The 23,098-nt window shown below is 42.3% G+C and overlaps 1 protein-coding gene across 1 annotated transcript in view; it reads left to right on the top strand.

The window, feature by feature from the left end:
• Window positions 1-23,098, top strand: part of LOC140718188 (uncharacterized) — an 84,107-nt gene that overhangs the window by 47,351 nt on the left and 13,658 nt on the right. The window lies entirely within an intron of this gene.

Raw genomic sequence — 23,098 nt, 5'->3', positions numbered from 1 at the left:
TCCAGAGCTGTGGATCCAGCAACAAAAGACAGTCACAGGGACGCTGTTGATGTTCAGGCATTTGTTGATACGATCATAGAGACTGTAGCTGTTGCTCCCGAAAAGTTGGAACTGCTGCGTGTTGAGACAGAGAAGGACAAAATTCTCAGTCAGGTAATACAAGTGGTGATGGATGGATGGCCAGATAATAGGCATGACTGTACCTTAGAAGTACAAGAATATTGGAACCACAGATCAGAACTGATGGAATATTGTACAAAGGAAGCAGAATTGTGATTCCTAAAAGTCCCCGAAAAGAAATTCTTGGGAAAATCCATGAAGGCCACCTAGGTATTGAAAATTGTAAGAGAAGGGTGTGGGAAGTGATGCTTTGGCCCTTGTCAAATATGCCTTAAATACCAACCTAGCAACCCTAAGGAGCCTCTGCATCCACATCCTAGTCCTCAGAGACCTTATCACAAGGTTATGCGTTGATCTTTTTGTAACTGACAACAAAGATAAATCGCAAAGACCTCAATAAAAAGCCAACTTCCGAGTTTCAGTTAACTGATGCAGACCAGACAAAACATGGAAATAACAACGAAACACAAGAACTGTGTGAACCACTTAGAAGGTCAACTCGAGTTTGGAAACTCCTAGAGAGAGACTGATAGAAACATGTTAAATTATGTGGTTGCTAATGTTTGCTATGTTGCTAATTGTTTTTCTTTTTAAGGAAAGGAAGATGTGGTGATATGACATGTAAGAACGTGATTGGAGAGAGTTCTGAGCATGCACAGGAATGATAGAAAGATCGAGAACATGGCATTGTAAAACGTGGTGGTTGTTTTTGTTACATAAAAGTCCTATTTCTTCCAGAATATGGTTCTTTATTAGTAACCCATGGTACACATGAATATAAAGAACACAACAAAGCTCTGTTTTCAGTTGATGACATAATGAAAAAGGCACTTTTCTGCATGAATGTAAAACTGGTGGCACTGTGTTGTCAATTTTAATTGTGTGCTCTCCTGGAAGACAACCAAACCCTTTCAACAAGTTCTCATACTCTTTCATCAAGTCACTGTATTCTGACTCTGTGTCACTGTCCAGGACAAAGTTCTTTTCACCAAATTCAGTCTTTCACATGCAGATAAACCCAGTCTGGACTGTACATTCCTTGGCACCACCACAAATGAAAGCGTGTGTGATATTTTTGTGTGATACCTTTGCCACACATGTTCCTTTAACTGGAATGTCTGCACCTGAATACCCAGTAGCTTTTATATTTGTCTTATGTAACTTTGGTCTGGGCTTTAATGCATTAAACTCAGATTCTGCAAGAACATTTACTTGTGCTCCAGTATCAAGTTTAAACAGAATATTATTTTGGTTCAATTGCAATGGAATAGTCCAGTCATTCTTACTTTGTTTTCACAAAGCACATCTATATAAAACTCTTCAAGTTCATTTTCTAGCACTGCATTTACTTGTTTAATTTCTTTCTACTTCTGCAACAGTGTGAAAAATGATTACTCTTACCGCAGTCATTACACATTTTCGCATACTCTGTTGATCCAAGTTTGGTCTAGAATTTCCACTTTGCTCATGAGATGGCTTTCCAGAGATCATACCGCCACCTCTTGTAGTGTTCTCGGTCTCCAGACCAAGGTTAAGGGTTAATAGGTTAATTGGTCACATGGATGTAAATGGGCAGTGTGGGTTCATTAAGTCAGAGGTGCCTGTTTCTGTGCTGTAAGTCTCCAGGGCCCTGGGTCCTTGGTGATATAGAAATATAGGGGAGAGAGATGACATGGTAAATTATTTAATGCATCCCTTGTAAACAGACTTTCAATTTGTTGACCTTTTGAATAGGCTGGAAATTAGCCCTGCAAAGTCGAAAGGAAGAATGAGTTTTCTTTTTAATTTCATGTTATAGCCCTTTAACATGAAGCATCTGAGAACAAGCCTCCAAAAATAATCATGTAAATTCCGTTATGGGTATTCAGTCATCTTGCCCAGTTTTATTTGAAGTTGCTGTCAGGAAATTCTTTATGTACAAGTACAAGGAGAGGAGAGTCTGCCTTAATGTTAGTTAAAAGAGGAGACATTTTCCCTCAGGAGGTAATGCAAGATTATTATAAATTTATAATTGTTTTAATCAGAGGTTATTGACAGAAGAGTATTGGGATCTGCACAATCTGTGGAAATACATTTTTGCTACATTAATCAAATCACAAAGCACCAATTAATTAAACATTGTATATTAAATATTTGGTATACAACAATGCCTGCAGCAAGAATGGCCAACTACCTATGTTAACAGGTCTGGGTAGATGTAAGTCCAGCGTTTTAGCAGCTGTACCATAAGACAGTTTATGTGCACATTTGCAGAATATAATCCAATCATATTCCTCTTTGAAATATTATTATATTTCCATAATTTTCTGAGGAAACCAGGGCTATTTGATAATATAAGCTGTGAAAATTGTCACAGAATGGAGAGAGAGAGAGAGATGAGGAAGGACTCCTGTGCTTTTTGGATGTCCACAAAAACTATAGCATTGACAACACAGTAATAAGATAGACACTCTATATCTGAGTTTTATCTTAAGAAGCATTGAGAAATACTTACATCTAGGAGCTGTCTGTATACACTTATCATTGGGCTGGGTAAGTGTCACGATTCTTCCCAGCCAAAATGTGTCCATTTGCGAATGTGTATCACTTGAATTGCATTGACACCCAAAATTGTATTGAAGTAATACTTACCCCATTGTAACCACTGAAATTGTATTATTTGGAATGCAATTCAAAATTATAACCTTGCAATATTAAAACTTGTATCAGACAGCTGAGGCAGGAGAGGGGAAGAAGTCTAAAATGCTGATAGATCAGTCCAATGAGGGAGTGGCAGTATGGAACTTTTGGTTCAATGGCGAATTTTCACTTTCTCTTGTGAATGCCAGTGTCATCTTGTTTAAAAGTAAACCTCTCAGCCACAAGGGGGCGGTAGTGAGGGGAATGGGACGTTTCCTTCTCATGACTCCTAGTTACAGTCGGTAACTGGAAGCCATGCCTTGACTTTTGGGATGTTGTGAATGTATATAACATTCAGCTCATCACAAAGAGGGGATAGAAAGGATCTTTAAGAGGGAATGAAGGAGCATTGAGGTCACTGCAATCTCACAACGGTCAGTAAAGGAATATTGCATTTTTTCTGGGCATTATTAAAAATCCTTATCTGGCTCTTGGGAACCACTGGTAATAATCCAGTTAGTGGCCCTTTGTAAATGCAGACAGCGAGGGAATCATCGGTCTGAGAGGCATAATTAAAACCAGGCTAGAGGCCAGAGGTTTGTACCGTAAAGTATGAATTCTTGTCACTGACAACCGTTTCTGTTTCTTTCCGATACTTGCTCAAGAGTGGTATAACTCAGGACCTTGTGCAAGAGTAGAGAAGGGGACTTTTTGTGACATAGTCGACTTAATAAGCCCACAGTCTCACTTTGAATGTGACAGCAGCACCAGGTTGTCGTTCATTAAATTGCCAGTTCCCATGAGCCTTTTGGCCCACCCCTGGCCTCTCTAGTCACCAACAGTTGGGAGATGTGAGGTGACAGCTGAGCTTCCCTCTCACTGTTGCTCTTTATGAATGTCAAATTCCAGTGCAAGCATTCAGTGCACAAAGCCAGAGGCAAATTTCAAATCCCAGAAGAATATTTGGTTATTTAGAGTTCACTTGAGCTATTTTACAATCAAGTTTTTGACTTGAGTCCCAAAGCTTTTCCCATGAAGGTGAGGTTAAGCATATTTTTGGCTGTCTCATTAGTCACAATTATGAATGATCAAAGAATCAAAGCTTAAGGATAAAAATTATTAGAGATGGGGTCATAAGAAAAGTTTGAAAACACAAGAAAGAAATCACAAGTGAAGTTGGTAACAAAAGACTTGAATTAATAATTGCATCAACAGACATGCTGTGACTGTTATTGAGGAAGAAGATGTCTCAGGCTGATGCACCAATCAGCTGCTGTTTTGTATGAAGCTGTTTGGAGTTCATTATTGGTGATTGATAGCTAAATGATTTAAAACCTTCTTGGCTGTGCTCCCTTCCCATACAGTACGTCCTGTCCCACGGTTTGGTTTGATTACCCTTGAGAGTTCTGAGCCATTGATCAGTTACCACAGTGTGTGGAGTTTTCTTCTTTTTAACAGTACTTTAAGGTGGAGAATAACTTGCATCCTTTTACGGATCTCAGTTGGCTGACAGATCCAAGATCAGCTTCACAGACCCTGCCACAGATGGGTCAGTGGTGTTTGCTGACACAGGCTGCTGGATAGATAATTTGGGCTGTTGTTGGTTGGTCTTGCTGTTGGTATGTGGCCTTCATGTAGATTAGATTAGATTAATTTATTAGTCACATTTACATCGAAACATCACTTGCGTTAACAACTAACACAATCTTAGGAAGTGATGGGGTCGGCCCACAAATGTCACCACATGTTCCAGCACCAACATAGCAAGCCCACAATATTCAGCAGGACAGCAACATGTACTCCTGTTACGGAGACCTAAGGTGTTCTGTGCTGTTTTCAGATTCTAGTAAGGGATTCAGAGTAATTGGAGACTTTTTTAAAAGAAACTTGGAGGATATTTTTGAATTGCTTCCTCTGTCCCAGAAATTTGCTGTTTTGATTACACTAATGCAATATAGATAACACTATCATCCTGCTCCAGACCCAATCAAACCAGGAGATTCCTGAGACGGGAGTAACAATTGAATACTATCCTCCAAGTTTCTGTAAAACAACATAGCTCCAATTAGTAGGATTCCCTTAACCATGGATAAGGAGAATTTGAAAAAGCACAGAGAACCTCAGGTCTCCATAAGAATGAATGATTAGGCTCATGGGCTTTCAATCAACTCGATTACATTGGCTGGATCTTAACATTTATTCAGAATCTGTTTACCATCATCTTGCATGTAACCTTATACATTAGGATGCATTTTGACATTCAGTGCAGCAATGATGTATGTAGGAATTCAAACAAGGCCAATTTTGGAAGGACATATCATATAGCTGCATGCATAAGAACATGCACTTAATAATTATGAGGGAGCATGACCCAGTGCAAATTGGAGTTTGTAAAAATAAACAACGTCATCGCTGAAGCAACACAAAATGCTGGAGGAGATCAGACAGCATCTATGGAATTGAATGAACAGATGATGCTTTGGATCAAGACCCTTCTTCAGGACTGAAAAGGGAGGGGGATAAACACCGGAGTATAAAAGGGGGGGGGGAAAGAGACTAGTTAGAAGGTGATGGGTGAAGCCAGGTGAGCAGGAATGGTAAAGGGCTGGAGAAAAAGGCATCTGATAGGAGAGGAGAGTGGACCATAGGAGAAAGGGAAGAAGGAGGGGACCCAGGGGGAAGTGCTAGTCAGGTGAGAAGAGGTAGAGTGGGGAATAGGAGACGAGGAAGGGCGAGGGACAATTTCTTTTTACTGGAAGGAGAAATTGATATTCAAGCCATCAGGGTGGAGGCTACCCAGATGGGATATAAGGTTTTGCTCCTCATCCATGAGGGTAGCTTCATCTTAGCACAAGAGCAGCCCGTGGACTGACACCTCAGAATGGGAATCAGAATTAAAATGTTCGGCCACTGGGAAGTTCCATATTATCTCCATACAATTCAAGTTATAACTGTCTGGTGTTAGAATAGAATAAGCCTGCATGGAATATATGTATAATATGGATTCTGTTTTTACGCATATAAGTGACAATTTAGATCCACAATGAATGAACCACAGAAACATAGAAAATAGGTGCAGGAGTAGGCCATTCGGCCCTTCGAGCCTGCACCGCCATTCAGTATGATCATGGCTGATCATCCAACTCAGAACCCTGATCCCTTTAGCCACAAAGGCCATATCTAACTTCCTCTTAAATATAGCCAATGAACCGGCCTCAACTGAGTGAGTTGAAGGCCTCAACTCTCTGTGTGAAGAAGTTTTTCCTCATCTCGGTCCTAAAAGGCTTCCCCTTTATCCTTAAACTGTGACCCTTCATTCTGGATTTCCCCAACGTCGGAAACAATCTTCCTGCATCTAGCCTGTCCAATCCCTTTAGAATTTTATACGTTTCAATAAGATCCCCCCTCAATCTTCTAAATTCCAGTGAGTATAAGCCTAGTCGATCCAGCCTTTCTTCATATGAAAGTCCTGCCATCCCAGGAATCAATCTGGTGAACCTTCTCTGTATTGCCTCTATGGCAAGAATGTCTTTCCTCAGATTAGTGGACCAAAACTGCACACAATACTCTAGGTGCAGTCTCACCAAGGCCTTGTAGAACTGCAGTAGAACCTCCCTGCTCCTGTACTCAAATCCTTTTGCTATGAATGCCAACATACCATTTGCCTTTTTCACCGCCTGCTGTACCTGCATGCCCACCTTCAATGACTGGTGTACAATGACACCCAGGTCTCGTTGCATCTCCCCTTTTCCTAATCGGCCACTGTTCAGATAATAATCTGTTTTCCTGTTCTTGCAACCAAAGTGGATAACCTCACATGTATCCACATTAAATTGCATCTGCCATGAATTTGCCCACTCACCTAACCTATCCAAGTCACCCTGCATCCTCTTAGCATCCTCCTCACAGCTAATACCGCCGCCCAGCTTCGTGTCATCCGCAAACTTGAAGATGCTGCATTTAATTCCCTCATCTAAATCATTAATATATATTGTAAACAACTGGGGTCCCAGCACTGAGCCTTGCGGTACCCCACTAGTCACTGCTTGCCATTCTGAAAAGGTCCTGTTTACTCCCACTCTTTGCTTCCTGTCTGCCAACTAATTCTCTATCCACATTAATACCATACCCCCAATACCATGTGCTTTAAGTTTGCACACTAATCTCCTGTGTGGGACCTTGTCAAAAGCCTTTTGAAAATCTAAATATACCACATCCACTGGCTCTCCCCTATCCACTCTACTAGTTACATCTTCAAAAAATTCTATAAGATTCGTCAGACATGATTTTCCTTTCACAAATCCATGCTGACTTTGTCCGATGATTTCACCTCTTTCCAAATGTGCTGTTATCACATCTTTGATAACTGACTCTAGCATTTTCCCCACCACCGATGTCAGACTCACTGGTCTATAATTCCCCGGTTTTTCTCTCCCTCCTTTTTTAAAAAGTGGGGTTACATTAGCCACCCTCCAATCCTCAGGAACTAATCCAGAATCTAAGGAGTTTTGAAAAATTATCACTAATGCATCCACTATTTCTTGGGCTACTTCCTTAAGCACTCTGGGATGCAGACCATCTGGCCCTGGGGATTTATCTGCCTTTAATCCCTTCAATTTACCTAACACCACTTCCCTACTAACATGTATTTCCCTCAGTTCCTCCATCTCACTAGACCCTCGGTCCCCTACTATTTCCGGAAGATTATTTATGTCCTCCTTAGTGAAGACAGAACCAAAGTAGTTATTCAACTGGTCTGCCATGTCCTTGTTCCCTATGATCAATTCACCTGTTTCTGACTGTAAGGGACCTACATTTGTCTTGACCAATCTTTTTCTTTTCACATATCTATAAAAGCTTTTACAGTCAGTTTTTATGTTCCCTGCCAGCTTTCTCTCATAATCTTTTTTCAATCTTTTTTTATTCTTTTGCCAATCACAGGTGCATGTTTTACACATTTACATAAACCAAGCTCACCTGACTGGGAAGCTAAAATAGGTCACACTGAACTCCTAAATCAAGCTCTAGAAAGCCACAAGAGTTATCTAGATCCTGAAATTAGTTTTGCTCTTAAACACCGGTGACCTGATGGAACCTAGATCCATTTTCAGAGGACTGCCAAAGATTCAAAGTACATTTATTATCAAAGTATGTATGCAGTATACTTCGCTGCGATTCGTCTCCCCCACAAACAGCCGTGGAACAAAGAAAACCATGGAACCCATTCAAAGAAAAATATCAACCCCCCCCCCCCCACCCACCATGCGAAAAAAAACCCAAATCATGCAAATGCCAACAAAACAAGTGAAAAATACGGAATATAAAACACAAAATCGAAAGCATCCAGGCATATCCATTTCAGCTCAGTTCACTGCCTGCAGGCCACCTCAACCAAAATTGCCCAGAATCGGAACAATAAAAAGGGGAGACTGGAAACCAGAACACTTCATTTACTAGAGAGCCCAATCCTCAAACCGCTTTGATTAATCCTTGCCCAAGGGCCAGATGCCTGGCATCCCCCTCCACCATACCGAGGGGGAGAAACCATTTGAAAGCAGGAACCTTCCTTCAGGAGCAGAGGGCAAGAGGGAGAGAGAGGCTATCACACACAGACACCTTCCTCCACCCACAGTGAGCAAGACAGTGCTGCACACCTGGTCACCTTCTGCACTCGCCTCGAAGATTTCAATCTTCCTTGGTGCTTTAATTGGCGAGAAGTAGGGTCGATCATGGGCTTGTGCCCCAGTTCCAGGCTGCCCACTTCGCTTGAAGCCTCGCGGAGGCAGCAAAGCGCCAGATCGCTCAATCCACCCGAAAACCCACCACCAAAATGTAGATCACAGGCTCCAACAGTAGCAGGACCACATCTGAAAGAGAAAGAAGTAGTTTTGTGCTGAAATATAGCTGGGCGTGGAAGGTAAGGAATTCTGCAGTTTGTAGCACTTACGTTAAAGTGAGAGAGACCTTAAATATATACCATAGTGAAATCAAAACAAGGGAAGAAGAGAAACAGGAGTTTCCATCATAGTGTTTAAAATGGAATAAATAATGCTCAGCTAAGTCAAGGAGGTGACAAATTTAGATAAGTTTTAATGGGAAAGTACTTTTCTAGTTCCCAGGTATGCAAAAGACGATCAGACGCTTCTATGTATTATATCAGGACAAACTGGAGGCTGCACGTGAATTCGTTATTCAAATATCTGCCTAACACTCATTGTACTAATTATGCATAAGGGAGTTTGTAAAGCTAAACACAAAACAAAAGCAGCTGTTGGATAACTCCATTACATTAAAGAAGCATCCCTGAAAGCTGCAAATAGGGCTTTGAACAGCCAAAATTGGGTAATAGCATTTGGTAATGGCGGCTGTTATTCTAGTGAAAACTTCAAAACCCCTGACACTTAATCCAGGGAGACAAACTAATCTTCACCAGTAGTTTGAATTATTATCTTGCTGCAGTTTGTCTTTTCACTGTCAATTCTGACACTATATTATAATTTTTCCTGACACCATTTCATTGCTCATTATGATAAAGGATGACAGGGCTTGCCGATAAAATGCATTTCACTCTGCATTGATAAAGAGTGTTAGTAAACAATTTATTAAAGTCTCGTAATCTGACCAGCTGGTTAGAGGCACTAATTCATGGTTGTTGTTTCTGCTTCCCTCCAGTATTTCTTGGAACAGCTGTGGATGAGAAACAGTTTGAAACTTGTAGGGATTTCCAAACCCAATAATCACAAATGAATGATCGACTTAAACTACCATGAAAGCTCAGTAGGTAAATGAAGAACAGGCTGCATCAGCTCCATTTAGGAGAAAACTAACCACTTCAAGTAAATTCTGTTGTTTAATACTATTGGGCGAATGATATAGAATGGAAATGGTTAACCTGGATACCAGAAAACCTGACTAGTCTTCTTATAGACATACTAATCCTGTGTTATGTTTGATCTGTGAGATGTTAATTAACTCTTGTGTTTTACAAGATTGTAGCAATGTGGCATGGCATAACATTTTGAAGGATCAGAATCAGGTTTATTATCACTGACATAATGTCACGGAATTTGTTGTTTTGCGACAGCAGTACAGTGCAAACTATAAGTTATAAAACCAAACAATAGAGAAGTTGAATTGCGGTGAGTTCAAGGACCAGTCAGAAATCTGTTGAGTGTGGGTCTTCAAGCTCCTGTACCTCCTCCCTAACAATGGTAATGCAGAGGGCATGCAGCAGATGGTGAGGGTCCTTAATGATGATGTCACCTTCTTGAGGCACTGACTCTTGAGGATGTCCTCAGTGACAAAGAGGGTTGTAACTAGTGATGGACTGGCTGAGCCTACAGCTCTCTGCAGCTCTTGCACTCCTGTGCAATGGAAGCTGAAAACCAGGCTGTAATACAACCGGTCAGATGCCCTCCACCGTACATCCTTAGAAATTTGCAAGAGTCTTTGGTGGCATACTAAGTCTCCTCAGATCCATAACAAAGCATAGCTGCTGGCATACTTTCTTTGTGAGTGCATCAATTTGTTGGGCCCCGGATAAAACTTCTGATGTTGACCTCCAAGAACTTGTGGATTGTGGAAATTTACAGCACAGGGTGACCTTGTGGTAAATGACTGAGGCTGCAAGGAAGACAGACTGAATCAATCTGTGGTTTGAATGGGAGCTTGAAAGGGCGGGGGGGAGGGGGTGGATATGCTGAGTGAAAGATTGCTGAAGTTCACTATTACTGATTGCAGTGATACCAATGGAATGAAGTTCACGCAAGATCACAGATCTCAGAAATGAAAAGGGATTACAGTCAGACTATCACATGGAAAGGATGATAAAATCTAGAAAGAGGGAGGTTCCACATCTGACGTAGAATACTCCAAATTATCCACAAGGGTAGGTGTAGTTCCGAGAGCACTAATAATGATCGTGTGTCCTTTGATTCCCTGTACAATAACCTTCTACCCCTAGAAGTCATCTTGGTACTTTGCTGGTGCATTTTGAAGGTACAATTTTATGCTTAGCCACTGAACGTCCAATAGCATCAACCACGTTTTCTGCCCCTCTCTCAATATTCAGTCAATGAAATCTATAATGATAAAAAAAATAAGAAAAAAGCTGGAAACTCTCAAGTCAGAAAGATTTGGTGGAAAGTTGTAAATGGTTAATATCTCACTGATGCACCGTTTTTCTCTTCACAGGCGCTTTCTGACTTGCTGAGTATCTTCAGTATTGCCATCTCTTATAATAATTGATTTCAGTAGCTGAAATCAATTATGGTTAACAAATTTTACGACACATGCCGCTGATAATAAACCTGATTCTGGATATTGAGAAAGACAACCGAGGAGTAGGAAGGTGATGTCAAGCTGTCTTCTTAAACTAGTCAGCCATTTCAGAGAATGGTTAAGATTCAACAGGCATGGCAGTACATCTGGAGAGGTTTGGAGTTGGGTGTCAAATGCTTGAAAAGTCAGACTAGCCTGACGAAAGTCCTTAGATCTGAAATAATTTATGTTTCTCTCTCTGCTGATGTTGCCTGACCTGCTGATCATTTCCTGTATTTTCAGGTTTCTGGCATTTACATTTTTAAGGGAATTTTCAGGTATTTTGGGAGGGATTTGGAAGGGGCATTTTGGTCATATTTCCCTTCATAAAATGCAATTATGAGCCAGAGGATTTTTGTATGGCAATCCAAATTTGTTTAATAACAACTGAATTCAAAGTTCTCCATCTGACCAAACAGCCTCGGCCTGAAACGTCGACTGTCTATTTATTTTCATAGTTGCTGCCTGACCTTCTGAGTTCCTCCAGCATTTTCCTCATGTTGCTTTGGTTTTCTAACATCAGCAGACCTTCTCATATTTATGTTTTGCTTTTGAACTCTTGTGGCGAGTCATTCTCTGAAGTACCGGTCCAGTAATGCAATCACTATACTAACTTGGTCTTGAAATTTTGTTATTTCAATGGATTTCAAGAAAAGTACTCAATAAAATAGTTTATACTTCCATTCTAGACAGTTACATCATTTGGTATGGTCCATTGTAAGGAGGCAAGTCATCAGCAACTACAGCTTAATGGAACAGTACCCTACTGAGTCTGGTTGTAAAATACTGAAGTTTTAATTAGATTCAGCACTGAAAAATGGGTCCCAGAACTTGTGAATACAAAGAATTATTTGTTTGGGTTTGTATACAGAAATACTGTATCATCAAACAGAGGGTATCATTTAATTTTGATCAAATAATACTACAGTCATCAATGTCTGATAATAAAGAAAGAAATACAAAGTAATAGTGGCTATTTATTATCATGACAGGGACATGGTTTCTTAAGTAAGTAGAACTTAACTGCTACTTTTAATTACATCTAAAATTAATACAATCTAACAGTTAATTGAGCATTAAGGGTGACTCCCCAAGTAATTTTATCCACAATAATGCAGTTCATTTTCTACTGAAACCTTAATCAATTTGTGTTGCCTCTAAGCTTGCCTATTTGGAAAGCATTCCTGACTAGACTCTCATCCTTCTTAAATTTGAGCCCATCCACAAATTCACACCAGTCCTGATTACCCATCACCTGCTGGTTTGCTACCCAACATTGGCTCTAGTCAACACCTCAGCTGTAAAATTCATGTCTCTTTCTCAAAATCCTGCTGCGATTTCACCTTGCTTCTCTCTCTCTCTTTCACTGTTCAGCCTTACAATCCTCCATTATCTCTGCATTCCTCTGTTTTTGGTCTCTTGAGCATTATTCAAGTCCAGATCCCCAGTGGTGGAATCCTCTCTCTAAACCAGGGATTTTCAACCTTTTTTTTAAATGCCATCGACTCCTTTGGCAAAGCCTGGGGATCCATCTCAAAATAAATGTATATAAATATATAACAAGGTACAAAAGAAACCACTTATATTGAAATGCAGTTATCAAAATATTAAAAAAAACATTTATGACATGATATTACATGTGCTTCTTTATTAATACATTAAATAACAAGACTATAAATTTAAAATATAGGCAGGTTAAAATTAAATTTTATTTTTAAAGGCATATCAGTGTGCAGGCAGTGGTTGCTTAGCTTGATAAGAACAATAAACTGTGAGGCGGTCTTTGACAAAGCAACACCCATACCATGCTGGACATCCAATTGATTTTGGTTTGTTGTTTTAATGGCTACAAGTGTTGAAAATCATGATTCACAAAGATATGTTGTTGCAAATGGAATTAAAGCTTCCTGTGGTGAACTAGATATACCTGTCTGACTGCTCCTGTGGCTCCTCCCAAGACCCTGCTGACTACCCCTGTGGCTCCTCCCACAGACCCCTGTATAAAGGCGACTGTGGCCTGCTGCTCTCCCTCATTTCCCCAGGATGTAGTGTTCTTCAGTCAATAAAAGCCGATATCTCACTTCCTAAGTCTCGGCGTGAGTTATTGATGGTGCATCAATTTTATTGACTGAAAGTTACAACATGGAAACCGCTTTACGCCCAGAACGCCTAGACTTGGACCCCCGAGACCCTGGAGCAGCTCTTGCCTTTGAACACTGGCTGGTGTGCTTCCAATCGTACTTAGAGGAGGTTGGTGCCACCGACTCGGCTGTTCGGCGCAAACTTCTCTTCTCGAGGGTCGCCCCAAAAGTTTATTCGTTCATCAGGGACATATCCACCTACGAGGAGGCGCTTGCCGCCCTCCAAAGACAGTACCTGCGGCCAGTAAATCCAGTTTATGCACGGCACCGCTTGGCAACGCGAAAACAGCGGCCTACGGAGTCGACTGCTGAATTTTTCCGCGAGTTACTGACCCTAGCGCGGGACTGTGACTGCAAAGCGCTCACAGCGGAACAGCATAAGGAACACTTGGTCCGAGACGCTTTTGTGACTGGGGTTCGGTCAGTGTGTATCCGCCAGCGGCTGCTGGAAAAAGCTGATCTTACCTTACGCTCCGCGATAGAGACGGCCGATTCGATAGAGGCTGCGCAACTGTACGCCGAAGAAGTCCAACCGAGCCATTCCCCGGTTCCGAGCGAATTCGCCAACGCCGCTGCCAGTCGCGGTATCTCAAACCCCACGAATTCGCCAGGTACGAAACTCTGTTACTTCTGTGGACTTTAAGGGCCCCCTTCCCTCCACCGACCGCAATGTCTACTTTCTCAGTATTATTGACGAGTACTCGCGATTCCCCTTTGCCGTTCCCTGCCCCGACACTACTACCACGTCTGTCATAAAAGCCCTGCGCCAGCTCTTCACTCTGTTCGGATATCCCTGCTATGTCCACAGTGATAGAGGGTCCTCCTTTATGAGTGACGAGTTGCGCCGGTTCCTGCTTGCTAGGGGCATAGCTACTAGTCGCACCACGAGTTATAATCCCCGGGGGAATGGCCAGGTGGAGAGGGAGAATGCCACGGTGTGGAAGGCCATACTTTTAGCCCTTAAGTCACAAGGGTTGCCGGTCTCCCGATGGCAGGAGGTCCTCCCTGAGGCACTCCACTCTATCCGCTCCCTGTTGTGTACGTCCACTAATGCCACCCCTCACGAACGCTTATTCTCTTTTCCCAGGAAGTCTGTCACTGGGACCACCCTGCCAGTTTGGCTGACGTCCCCGGGGCCAGTGCTGCTGCGTAAACATGCGAGGAGTAATAAGTACTCACCACTGGTCGAGAAGGTTCACCTCCTGCATGCTAATCCCCAGTATGCCTACGTGGTCTTGCCTGATGGGCGGGAGGACACGGTCTCTGTCCGCGACCTGGCGCCCGCCGGAGCAGCAGACCACTACCCCGAGCACTCCACGGTAACTTTGCACCCTGTACCCGAAGTGACTCCGCGCGCACCGTGCCCCACACAGACTCCGTATGCGTCTGTTCCAGGGCCCTCGCTCACACGCGAGGGATCCCTGACACCTCCTGTTGGGACAGAATTAACCCACTCTCCGCCTTCGGAGCACACACCACCTCCGGCACCTGTGCTGTCATCACCTCCGGCTCCTGTGCAATTGCAGCCGGAGCTCCGTAGATCGCAGCGAACGATTCGACCACCTGATCGACTTAACCTGTAAATATACTTGGGAATTTTTTTAAACAAAGGAGGGGTGAATGTGGTGAACTAGATATACCTGTCTGACTGCTCCTGTGGCTCCTCCCAAGACCCTGCTGACTACCCCTGTGGCTCCTCCCACAGACCCCTGTATAAAGGCGACTGTGGCCTGCTGCTCTCCCTCATTTCCCCAGGATGTAGTGTTCTTCAGTCAATAAAAGCCGATATCTCACTTCCTAAGTCTCGGCGTGAGTTGTTGATGGTGCATCACTTCCATTGTTTGCTTTACAAAGTGAGGATAGGCTTCTGTCAAGGAACACCAGAATTCTCCAAGGCTTTTTGAGTTAATCTCCAGTTGTAGTAAGCTTCTTGTTCTAAGATCAACGAGTTCGTCTTTGGCTAGATCAACGTTTTTGATACAATTTATATCAGAAAAAAAAGGATGCAGATCTATGGTTCAAATTTAATGCCATCAAGATGGAAATAGCTTCTGAAAAAGTTCCGAAGTGTCTCCTATTTCGATATTTTTTAGTAGCATCCAGAATGATGACTTCAGGACTTTGAATTGAAAGATTTATTTCATTTATATGGTTAAAATATCTGCCAGGTAAGCAGGTAGCCATGGATACAGTTCTTTTCTCCAAGAGTAGGTTTTCTTTTTCTTTCAGAACAAGCACTTCAAGACTTATCCTCTTGAAAGCTAATGAATGTCTGTGCAGTAGAGAAGTATTTCATATTCTGCACCCATTTCTTGTCAGTCTTTAAAAAATGCAATTACTTAGAGACCTACTTCTAATAAAATTGATGACTTTTATGGCCATTAACTTCTTTCAGGGTTTTTGGAAAACTCTTTGTTGCCAGAGTGTCTCTGTAAAAAAACAAGTGACAATGATGTGAGAAGCTTCCCTTTTCACTAAAGCAGCAAAGCTGAATTTATTACCAAGCTTCTCAGGAGCTCCATCTGAGCAATAAGTATGAAGTTCTTCCTTCCAGTCAAAGTTTTGTTTGGCAAAGAAACTTTTTACCATTTCCAAAACCTCGGCAGCCTTTGTAGTTTCCAAAGCGGACCCATAAAATAAGAATTCTTCTTTGATGGCATCAGCATGTGCATAATCATCAAAAACAAGGAGCTGACTACATTGAGAGATGTCTGTAGTTTCATCCAGTTGCCTACCGAATGGGAATTGCAAAGCTACCAATTCCTCAATGACCTGTTTCAAAATGTTAAATATCAACTATTCTTGAATGTATCGCATTATTTGATAAAGGAACCACTTCCAGTCTTTTCCTCTGTTCCAGTCCACAAACCAACTTGACCATTTCCAGAACTGTCCAGATTTGCAAAACTTAAACAATAAAAGCACTCTCCTCTCTCTACAAATTGATCAACAAGCAGTTGTAGATGAGGATTAACGGAAGGCAATGTAGGTGCCTGGGTCACAAATGTCAGAACACGAGGCAGCACCTTTGGGTGGCTAAATGACTAATAGGCACAGGGCTGCCTGATAGTTGGCCAGCTAGGTTGCTCGAGCTTCTGCAGATCGGAAGAGTGTGATCACGTTCAATCTAGCGGCGGGTCTAATAACCACCATAATTTCCAAGTAGTGAAGTAGTAAATGATACGCTGAGATATTTGTAACAACTGAATGTGAGATGAAAATATCTGTGATTTCTATTGGTGACGAGTCTCAGGTACTGCTAATACTACTGTAGTTTGTTGCCTACTTTCGTCATTGGAGGAAATGCTACATTTCAGTTAAAGGTTAGCGAAAATAACGATGTAAATTTTTTCCCATCCAAGTTCATGCGCCCCCCCCCCCCCCCCCCGGGAATCTATCCATCGGAAGGGTCCATCTACACCAGTAACCCCTGCTATAAACTATAAACTTTCTATAATTCTCTCTAAAAAAAAGATTCGGCAAAGTAGAGAAGGATTCATTTCTGTCTAATGAGTCTATACCTGCTGTATATTCCAATCCATTCAACCTCGTTGTATAACTCTTCCATCACAGCCCCGCCTCTCTATATCTTTCTGAACAACTGCTCGTCTCTCCTAATGCTTAAATTTTACACTTGTAAGTGTGCAAAAACTATGAATGATCACTACCATTACACTAGCCACAGCTTTGGAGTTTGCATTTACAAAGTTAAATCTAATTTTCCCATCATCACACATTCCAATTTCAAGGCTATTTAAAGAATAAACATTTTTCAAAACCCATTTTGACTATTCACAACAACCTTCTCCCTGTCTTTACTAGACAAACATTTATAATTAATAAGTAGAAAATTTTCAAAGGACGTGTTCTGACAGCTTGGTGCTTTTTCCTCTTCAAAGATGCATGCCGCATTGTCCCGGAGATTAACATTTAATTGCTGGAAAATCATGTATAATCCAGAAGAGAAAGGCAGTACTCTGTGCCCACCATAGAGGGGAAGAGGTGGTGAGGCTTGGGGGGTTCAGTGCTGGCCTTGGATGCAGTCTGCAGGCAGTTTACATGCTCTTCCTCTGACTGTGGGGGTTTCCTCCAGATGCCTCAGTTTCCTGTCACATATGGATCGGTAGGTTAATTGCCCCCTGGTGTTGAAGTGAGCAGTGGCTTCTATGCATTTAGGATCATAGCCAATTTAACACTGCAGGGCTCACTAATCGTATTGCACAGGTAGGCAGGTGAGAAGTGAAAACCCTCTTTAATTTGGTTTTTGGCGTACAATGTTGTGGTGATGGTAATGTGGGGAGAATCAAATTGGGATTAACGTAGATGGGTGGTTGATAGTCAGTACAGACTAATACTGGGAAGGGCCAGTTTCTCTACTCTATTGTTCTGTGATGGGGATGGGGTACGTGGGGAACTCGTGTACTGGCTGTGCAAACTCCAGTTCTGCCTGCACCCATTAATTGCTTTCACAGTCTGTTTTAATTCTTTATTCTGGAGATTCAAAAGACGGATGATAACGGAAACTAGAGCATAAAACAAAGCGGTGGATTAATTCAGCAGCATCTGTAGAGGCAGAGAAATAGTTGACACTGATGCTTCTTAACCTGCTGAATTCCTCCGATGGTTTGCCCTTCTCATTTCTTTATTCTTTCGCTTATATCTTGATTTCTCTTCATTCTGTCCAGGCTTCAGTTGTGCAGTCTTGGCCCGCTTTTTCCTGTGGGCTGTATCTTTACAATGGCATCTCCCAAAGAGTTTTGTTCCTATCAATGAACCTATAGGTCAATATCACTGAGCCAGTCCTTTGATTCCTCCAGGAGGGCCACAGCCCTGTTGGGTTTGGAGACTTGCATGCCTCAATGATCCAGGGATCTATTTTGGCTGTGGTCAGGACTTTATGCTTTGGCTCTTGGTAGGGTCAACCCTGCCAAACAGGCCAGACTAGGAGTGGTCCACCAGTCCTCCATGTTTGGGGGTTCAACTCAGGGCTAACAACCCTGACTGGTAAAACAAAATTGTTACTCTACATCTGAGTGTCGCAGTTTTCCTGAGTCTCTACCCGGAGCCTGCATGACTGACAGTAGCGAAAAACGAGAGGAAGCTACTGACATAATGAAAAAAGCCCCAAACATCGTCAGAGATGGAGGACCTTCATTGCTGCCCTAAATGCCAGAGGCCTAATGGGCAGTAGACAAGTGAGCCTTTCTGGTTAAGTTCATGGTTTTGTTTTTTCACTGGCACTTCGGAAACCAAAAACAGTCTTTTAATCAAAAACTCACAGGGACAGATGTTTTTCTTTAATCAGTGCATTGTTTGATCTCCTATAGTTCTCGTGATAATTCCAGTGAGATATCACAAACAGAAGCCGTCTGATACAAGCAAGTCATATCATCAACATACATTAACACACTGGCCAACTCGAAAGCTTCAGGCAAATTGCTAAATGAGTAATTACAACAAGTTTCTGAGCAGATCTGAGAGCCAACCAGCAATGTTTCTAATTGGATGTCAGTCCATTCAGTATTACTAGCCTTTCAAGCTAAGACAAGGAAATAGAAATTGCTGTTAAATGAGAATTACAGCAAGTTATATTATTTGATGAGGAAAATAGAGTTCAGCAAATCTGAAGTCTTCAGTGGGTGCCAAACAGTTTAACCTCTAGCACAAGTGCACGGGCGTTTGTTTGTGTATTCAGAGACAGCCGGAAATATAGAGAGCATTTAGAATTGAAGTCAAATTAAATTTGCAGGACCATGTAATTGCATTGCTCCAGTTATATCAGTAGGAGGTGGAAATCCTTCCATTTGTTAATTTTTTGTATATCTATGTAGTGACGATAATCAGCTTTACGTATTCTGCATAAATACAGTTGAAGGCCCGCTTGGTGTCTTGATAACAAAACCTTTGCTCCATGCCCCCTTTGTTTCGCACAAAAGATAGGTGGGCGCTGTAAAGTAAGAGACGGAAGTCACCATTTGAGATAAAGAAGCCTTGGAATATGTGCCTCTTCGTTTGGTGAAGGTCTGATAAGATGGTTATAACTGTGCCAGTTTTCCTAGGTCAAAACTACGGGAGGGGAAATTATCTAAATTATGATTGATACAATATCAATAGAAAACAACTAACCTTGACTCAGAGAACATGGGCAGACGCACAGGCATGTACACACACAAAAGCAGACAAAGACATGTTTACGAGCGCATGCACGCATCAATAAATGTAAGCACATTCATTAACAAATGCACATACTCACTCAGCCTGTGGGGTGTTTGCAGCTACTAGAAGTGAAATATATTGACCTGAATTAAGCTGACGAACCAGGACAAGAGGACATCAGCCTGGGTGCAACCAGCCTGCAAATTTCTGGAGAGGCTGCTAGTAATTTGAGCGTGTGCGCAACGATGTTTTGAAGCCATAATCTAGAAGCTATCCTGATGATATTAGTGGGCAGAGGTCTTTTTTTCTGCACTTATACAACAAAGCAGCAACACTTGTTCAGCAATGTTGGAAACAATACTGTTGTCATTTGTACATTTTTACAGCAAAGCCATGCTGCTTTCATACAGCGAATCCCAGATGATAATCCTGCTGCAATAAATCTGTGAAACATGATGTTATGCAGTATATTAAGCATTTGCTCACTAATTCCTTAAAGTTACTTTTAGGCTCACAGGAGGTAAGTAGAAAATATTTGATCTGTTTTCAGTTCCTTGGAATGAATGATACTTGGGGTGAAGTGAGGTGCATTTTATAGACAATAGACAATAGGTGCAGAAGTAGACCATTCAGCCCTTCGAGCCTGCACCACCATTTTGAGATCATGGCTGATCAACTGCTATCAATACCCGGTTCCTGCCTTGTCCCCATATCCCTTGATTCTCTTATGTGGTGAACTACATATACCTGTCTGGACTGCTCCTGTGGCTCCTCCCACAGACCCCTGCTGACTGCTTCTGTGGCTCCTCCCACAGACCCCTGTATAAAGGTGATTGAGGCCTGATGCCTGGCCTCATTCTCCAGGATGTAGTGTTGTTCATTCTTCCAGTCAATAAAAGCCTATATCTCGTTTCTTACGTTTCAGAGTGAGTTATTGATGGTGCATCACCCTATCCATAAGATACCTATCTAGCTCCTTCTTGAAAGCATCCAGAGAATTGGCCTCCACTACCTTCCGAGGCAGTGCATTCCAGACCCCCACAACTCTCTGGGAGAAGTAGTTTTTCCTTAACTCTGTCCTAAATGACCTACCCCTTATTCTCAAACCATGCCCTCTGGTACTGGACTCTCTCAGCATCTGGAACAAATTTCCTGCCTCTATCTTGTCCAATCCCTTAATAATCTTATATGTTTCAATCAGATCCCCTCTCAATCTCCTTAATTCCAGCGTGTATAAGCCCAGTCTCTCCAACCTCTCTGCGTAAGACAGTCCAGACATCCCAGGAATTAACCTCGTGAATCTACGCTGCACTTCCTCTACAGCCAGGATGTCCTTCCTTAACCCTGGAGACCAAAACTGTACACATCCAGATGTGGTCTCACCAGGGCTCTGTACAAATGCAAAAGGATTTCCTTGCTCTTGTACTCAATTCCCTTTGTAATAAAGGCCAACATTCCATTAGCCTTCTTCACTGCCTGCTGCACTTGCTCATTCACCTTCAGTGACTGATGAACAAGGACTCCTAGATCTCTTTGTATTTCTCCCTTACCTAACTACACCATTCAGATAATAATCTGCCTTCCTGTTCTTACTCCCAAAGTGGATAACCTCACACTTATTCACATTAAACATCATTTGCCAAGTATCTGCCCACTCACCCAGCCTATCCAAGTCACCCTGAATTCTCCTAACATCCTCATCACATGTCACACTGCCACCCAGCTTAGTATCATCAGCAAATTTGCTGATGTTATTCTCAATGCCTTCATCTAAATCGTTGACGTAAATCGTAAACAGCTGTGGTCCCAATACCGAGCCCTGTGGCACCCCACTAGTCACCACCTGCCATTCCAAGAAACACCCATTCACCGCTACCCTTTGCTTTCTATCTGCCAACCAGTTTTCTGTCCATGTCAATGTCTTCCCCCCGATGCCATGAGCTTTGATTTTACCCACCAATCTCCTATGTGGGACCTTATCAAATGCCTTCTGAAAATCGAGGTACACTACATCCACTGGATATCCCCCGTCTAACTTCCTGGTTACATCCTCGAAAAACTCCCAACAGATTAGTCAAGCATGATTTACCGTTGGTAAATCCATGCTGGCTCGGCCCAATCCTATCACTGCTATCTAGATATGCCACTATTTCATCTTTAATAATGGACTCTAGCATCTTCCCCACCACCAATGTCAGGCTGACAGGTCGATAGTTCTCTGTTTTCTTTCTTAAAAAGTGGGATAACATTAGTCATTCTCCAATCCTCAGGAACTGATCCTGAAACTAAGGAACATTGGAAAATGATTACCAATGCATCCGCAATTTCCAGGGCCACCTCCTTTAGTACCCTAGGATGCAGACCATCTGGACCTGGGGATTTGTCAGCCTTCAGTCCCATCAGTCTACTCATCACCGTTTCCTTCCTAATGTCAGTCTGTTTCATTTCCTCTGTTACCCTATGTCCTTGGCCCATCCATACATCTGGGAGATTGCTTGTGTCTTCCTTAGTGAAGACAGATCTAAAGTACTTATTAAATTCTTCTGCCATTTCTCTGTTTCCCATAACAATTTCACCCAATTCATTCTTCAAAGGCCCAACATTGTTCTTAACTATCTTCTTTCTCTTCACATACCTAAAAAAGCTTTTGCTATCCTCCATTTTAAGCAAAGATATTTTAATAGAGCTATTGGCTGAACACTCTGTGATGAAATTGAGTTACTTTATGCTGAATCTGAAGCAGGTGATTACTAGGAACATTGTAGCGTGGAGTTGTGGGAGTAGAAGCAGCCGATTTGTCCCTTCCAATCTGTTCTGCTTCAGTATGACCATGCCCTGATCCTTGATGTTCTCACTTTTCCCAATGCCCCTTCATGTCTTCTGTGTACAGACGTCTACCTATCACCTTCTTAAAAATATTCAGCAATTTGTCCAATAATAGTCTCCTGTTCTTTAAATCACAAAAATTCTCTTCCTCAGATCTTAAATCCCAAGATATCCCGTATCAGCTGAGAATACCTGCTTTAGAGCTGTCCAGTCTGTTCTGTTTGTCTCATTTGCAGAGTCACACCAATATGTTAGAGGATCTTGCGATGGTCATTTCTACATACGTTATCAAGGACTCCTCCAAGAGGACCACAATCTTGTCGTAGGGATTGGAGGCTTGCGTACCTCAATGACTCAGGAGAGCTATGCTGGCTGGAGTCTGGGCGTTATGCTTTGGCTCTTGGTAAGGTCACCCATGCCAAACAGATCAAAGGGTAGAGGCCAGGCTAAGAGTGGTTGACCGTTCCTCCAGGTTCGGGGGTTCAGCTCAGGGCCAACAACCCTGACCGGTAACACAAAATTGTTACAGAAATAGATATGAAGAATCCTTCTACATCTGACTGCGGCAGTATACTTGAGTCTCCACCCAGGACTTGCATGATTGATAGCAGTGAAAACTGAGAGGCAGCTACTGACATGGTGAAGGCAGCCTTGAACACTGCCAGAGATGGAGATAGAAGACCTCCATTGCTGCCCTAAATGCCAGTGGCATAACAAGGGCTGATGAGAAAAAGTTCAAGAAGGTTTATCCCTCATCATGCTTCACCCAATCTGACAGCATGCTCCTTAAGGACTCAGCCAGCTTGATCTGTTATAATGCTACAAAACCAGACTTGGTGATGGATATCAAGGTCCCCCATTCTGGATGCACCCAGTTCCCATTCTTCTTTCAGTGCTTCTTCAACATCAGGGGATCC

The sequence above is a fragment of the Hemitrygon akajei genome, chromosome 29, assembly GCF_048418815.1.
Source record: "Hemitrygon akajei chromosome 29, sHemAka1.3, whole genome shotgun sequence".
Lineage (NCBI taxonomy): Eukaryota > Metazoa > Chordata > Chondrichthyes > Myliobatiformes > Dasyatidae > Hemitrygon > Hemitrygon akajei.
Note: the sequence above shows the minus strand (reverse complement) of the source record. Positions and strands in the feature narration are given on the sequence as shown.